The sequence below is a fragment of the Lupinus angustifolius genome, chromosome LG08 (assembly GCF_001865875.1).
Source record: "Lupinus angustifolius cultivar Tanjil chromosome LG08, LupAngTanjil_v1.0, whole genome shotgun sequence".
Taxonomy (NCBI): domain Eukaryota; kingdom Viridiplantae; phylum Streptophyta; class Magnoliopsida; order Fabales; family Fabaceae; genus Lupinus; species Lupinus angustifolius.
This window is the reverse complement of record NC_032016.1, coordinates 20,103,003-20,109,052: the sequence shown is the minus strand read 5'-3', so window position 1 is coordinate 20,109,052 and position 6,050 is coordinate 20,103,003.

The window sequence follows — 6,050 nt, the reverse complement described above, 5'->3', positions numbered from 1 at the left end:
TAATATTTTCACACTCTTGTAAAACATGGGATTGCTTATGAAAAATAGTCCTATTTTAGCATGGGGCTTTATAATAAATATTACAAGTTACAATGAATGAGAAAGAGTGAAAGTAGTACTCCCCATTATTTAATTTGATCATTTTCTATCTCTATTTATGAAGAAATTAAAAAAAGATGATGAATACATTTTTATATTATTGTTTATATTTTATGTTCATTTTCGAAAATTCTTAAAATGAGAAAATGTCATTTCCAACATTTTCAAGAATGAAATAATGACATTGTTTTGAAATCTTTAACACTTTTCTTACTCCATCTCTTTCATATATTTTAATATTCTAATTTCAAGTTTAATATTTATACATTGTCAATGTAAATATTTTTACAAAGTTATTATGTCATTCACTATTTGTTTGAATTCTTTTCTTCAAGAATCAATATGATTAAACATGAATGATAAATGACACAGTAATAATAAATAAAACTCATATATTATCAATGTATATATTTTTTCTCTTTAATTTGTCCATGTTATTTCAAATATATGTGGTTGTTCTATTATTGTCACCACTAATCTATCAAATGCCAAAACCAATCAATAAGTGTTTATCTCCTTTAGACCATGGCATATCATTGTAATAGAATTTATTATTTTTTTCCCTCAATATAACAAATTTATTTGCCTCTCTTAATGGTGTTGTTGAAACATTTACATGAGGACTGTTGTAATATATGACTTTTGGGATGAAAATTGTTGTAACATCAATTAAATAATATAACATTTACTAATTTTATTTTAATTTTGACTTTTTGGAATGCATTTGATGCACAATGTTTATTATGACATTGCATACGTCTTTGTGATAGCTGATAATCGAGTTCAATAATTAAAGGTGTTCAATAGGTGTTCAATGTATTATTGACATAGATTAGTTGAAAAAATTGCAAATATCAAATATAAAGACATGTTATGTAATCACTAATTTCATTTGTAAAGTTTAGAGCGATGGATTTTGAAAATAAAAATAATAATATAAACCAAAAAATAAAAATTGTTTTTTCTAAAAATGATAACAAGAAATAGATAACATTTTAAAAAAATCATACTCTTATATATTTCCTTCATTTCTTGTTTTTAGGGTAATGACATAGAGAGAAAATTGTATGCATTTACAATGCAAGAATTTCTATATTTTTATTGCATCTTTCATTATTTATTTTTAATTATTAATACAAATAACTTGTGAAAGATGTATTAATTATATATAAATTTTTTTAAAATTGATCATGCATAAAGATTATGCCTAATGACATATACATTAATATATCATTAATTTTGTTACAATTTTATATTCTTTCGTGCTTTTGAAGACAAATTTTGTTTATATTTATTATTATTCTTAAAGTTAAAGAAAATATTAATTACTTGTTTATTTTTTACTCTCATTATTATGGAAAGAGACTAAATAACTCTTAACTAAAATAAAGAGGTGAATATGGTAGGAAAAAAAATTGCAATGATATTCTTCATTTGTAAAATCAACTACACTTATAAAAGAGTTGAATAAGTAATATCTTTACTAAACTCTAAAATACTCATATTCTCTTTTTCACTCCACTTTCACCGACTCTTCATTAAGTTCCATATTCTGAGTAAAATTCACAGTTTCATATTCGAGTAAAATTCACAGTTTCATATTCGAGTAAAATTCACGTTTCCACATTACACATGTGCATTAACAATTTTAACATGAGGTAATCGTGTGTGTTGAAAATTGTATTTTATTAATTCTTAAATTAATGCATGATGTAAAAATATTAAAGTATAATTATAACAGGTAAGACTGATAGTTTTTTATTATGCTTCGAAATATAAAATTATAAAAGTTTTGAAAACAATATGAAAACTATAAAAGATAAGAAAAGGAGGGAATACATATATTTAGGAGTTCAAACTAGGGGGTAAGCGGTTCCGGTTTAAATCGCGAAACCGCTGGAACCAAACCAAACCGTAAAATGTGATTCGGTTCGGTTTTGTGGTTCGGTTCGGTTATTTTTGAACCGTTTATGTTCGGTTCGGTTTATGGTTTTAGAAATTTAGGAACCGTTAGAACCAAACCGAACCGCATATTAAAGAAATATATAATAAGGATTAAGAAATAATATTTTATTATTGTTTAAATTCTTCAACCAATTTTCTAGCTTAAATTATCAATTTTTGTGTGAATTGTAGCGTTACATATGTTACTAAGTTGTTATTAAGTTAGTATTATATATGTTATTAGTTACTAAATTGTTTCCTAATGTCTTATGATTTGAAATATATTTTCCAACTTTTGTGATATTGAGCTTGAAATCAACATATATCATATATTGTTATACATGTATTGTTACACGTGTTACTAATTATGAAATGTAAGGTTATAAATGTAATTATTATATATTTTACTAATTGATATATATGTTACTAATCATGAAGTGTATTGTTATATATGATTCATAATTTTCTATAATAATAGTAGTAATGTTTATCCTTTTATGATAAACAATATCTCTTGTAACATATTTTGAATTTTCAATTGATGAAATATTTTTTTATAAAAAGTAAATGTAAAAATCGTGGAACCGAACCGAACCAAACCATTCAAGAGCGGTTCGGTTCTTATAGTTAAAGTTGCGGTTAATTGAGCGGAACCGAACCATATGTTTTTGATTGGTTCGGTCACTAAAATGTACCAAAAACCGAACCGAACCGAATTTTTACACCCCTAGTTCAAACACATATAGTCAACTTATATATCATTTTACTAACAAGGTATTGGTATAGTAATGTGAGATTATGCTAGATCTTAAGATGACAAAAATATCAAATGTTCAATTCTTGTAGGCGGCATTTGTTAAGAGATGCAGTCATGCACCCCAAAATGAATTAATTTGTTACCTAAAAAGGTGAGAGAATATCATTGGTAGTAGTCTTATTAAATTCATATCGGTCAATGACTCAGTCAGGATACTGGGTCAATAGGTCACTGATTCAAGTGTTCAACCAGTGGATCAATGGTCAGATCTATTAACTCGGTTTGCATTAAAAGTTCAAATTTTTTTATAATATTATGTAATAATATTTAATAATAGTATTCTCAAAATTTGAAAATATTATCATGTATAATTAAACAACAACAAAAGAACATTTTACTACTATAAAATAATACAAGTAAATTGATAACATTAGAGAGCATATTTGGTGTCTCACACTTTGTGTTACTCTATGTGCCATGAGTTTATGATTGGTCAGAAAAATACTTAATAATTAAATTTTAACTTAAATATATTTTTTCTGACTAATCACAAGTCTATGACACATGAAGTGGAACAAAGTGTGAGACACCAAATGTATACCCATAATATCATATAACAAAAACATACAATAACTTTAAAATTTATTAAACAATAATAATTTTGTTATAATAACATCAATTTGATTTTTTTTTTAAAAAAAATACTTTTTTGATCGCCTCGGCTGGTTTAACCGATCCAACCACCCGAGTTACTAGTTTTAGACTTAAATTGACCGAATCAACCCGATTTGATGCAAAACCGGTTAAATGAGAGGCTCGAATTGGTTAGATGTCCGGTTCATGGTTGAACTGGTCGGACCGGCTGGTTCGAACCGAGTTTTATAACTTACCAAAAAGTTATATATCATTTTATAGTTAAAATACCCCCTATATAGGATGCTTTGATGCCTAAATAGTCTGGTGAGCATATGCCTACTCTAAATATTGATCGAGTCATTTTTTTGAATTTGGACTCGATCCTAGACTCGACGTTAACCTGGTCTTAAATGTCAACTGGATCAACCTATGAATTCAAACCCGACCCTAGACCCAATTAAATATAACGCATACTCATTTTAGATAAAGTGTTATCAATATTATTTATTATGAATACGTAATTTTATATATTATTAATTATGTATATATATATAATGAAAAAGTAAGAGAACTAATAATATTTTCGACAAAAGAGATGTTATTACTCTGTACATAATTTAATAAAGATACATACAAACTTGATGGATGAGTATAACCATGGGACGGGTCATGTTTGTCTCATACCCGACCATAAATATTGTTTGGGTCTAATTTTAAACATGAACCAGACCCTAGATTTGATAAGACCTGATCCTATTTGGACGTAATCATGATGGAGTCAATCGGGTGAATGAGTAGAGTCGAGTTCTACCCACTCCTACTAAATAGGCTAACCAATCATATTAATATCATATAATAAATATATATTATAAGGGTATCATATTGGTTACATTATTTGTCCTTTAAAATTAAAGAAATGAAAACCATTTATTTTTGCAAAAATGTTATTATGTAGGCACAATTGAATACAATATCACCTTTGTTGGTTTCTCTAAAACATATTCTAACAGCGAAATAACCATCTTATTTTATCAAGTAGTGTAGATAAAAATATTTATTATCATTTGTATTAGTTTTTCAAGAGTATATAAAAGTTTAAAAAAGAGAGAAATTTTTTGTGCCAATCTACCTTAATTACTCACATGTATATGTAAAAACAATAAATAATAGGCACTTATTAACCCTTAAATATATATATAACCTTGAGATATCTGTTTAAGAGTTTACTTTCATTAAATTATTTTACATTCCCAATCAATTATGTACTAAATACTAATAAAGTTATATTCTTAGTCAATGAGAATGGTTCAATTATAAATATTACATATAAAAAAGGTTTATATTTAAGTATTGCCTCTAGCAAAAGAAAATCAGTTTAATTTAATATCAACAAATCATATACGATGATTTGCTGAGTCAAGCAAATATATTACGAAAAAAAATCTGAAATAATATTGTAGCTTGCTTAATTTTATTAATTATTTTTAGAAGGCTTACTTAATTATTTGATTTGTGCTTTGTTACTGTAATTTTAGCTTTAAATATTTTTCTTCGGTTAAAAGTTAAGGGGGAAAAGGTTATGTACCCAAAAAAATCTAATGTACCAAAAAAATCCTTAAGTTATTACTGTATATTTAGTAGTATTTATAAAGCACCAATTACCAATAAAAAGTACTAATGGCACCAGTGGAACACAAACTCTAATAAACAAAATGCTTCAATTTTTGTTCATTAATAAATGTTTCAATCTTTACCAGCAAAGCCAACCTACATTTACAAATTATTTCACTATGTAATTAATGAATACTTATCCATATATTTATTGTAACTATTATCATCCTATAGAACACACTTTTTTTCTTTTCCTATAAGACATTCTTTTAGATATGCCTCCACACAACATTTTTAGGGGTTAGGCTAAAATATTTGTCGTATACTCTAATATTTGTTTGCAAGTAATGGAGGTAGCTCAAAGTATGATTACATGTAGAAAAGGGTATAACTAAATAGTATAAGGGGACTATATGTTTTAGTTGGTCGAATAATTTTAATTATGTCTTGTAATCATTTATTGATATTATGTTACTTTAGCACACTTTTAATAGCCAAAGAAGAAGCGCATTTTTATTGTTAAATTGGGAAACATGTGAGCCACTATGTCACACATTTTTTTCTTTTTGGTACACCACACACCCACATCATTAAAATACAAAATGTAGAGTTGTATGTGTGAAAAAAATAATATTAAATTCATTGATAATACAAGCATTTTACATCATATTTCGTTTGTTTGAAAAAATACTAATAAAGGCCATCCTATTAATCACCAAAAACTTGCTAATAGATGATCATTGAATGTCACATTAAACTTTGATTAATGAGAACCAAAGTAATAAAACCCATTTAAGGGGTACAAGTCTCTTATTGTTTTATTTATTTATTTTAGGACTGAACGGAACCTTTCTAAGAGAAACTTTCACTCTTGATATGTAGAATTTTATACAAATCAACAAATTTGCTTGCATAAAAATTGTACCCATGTTGTGTTAACATATTGATGTTTTTTTATATTAAAAGGGTATTCTTGGTTTTTTTGGATAAGAAAAATCTCTTT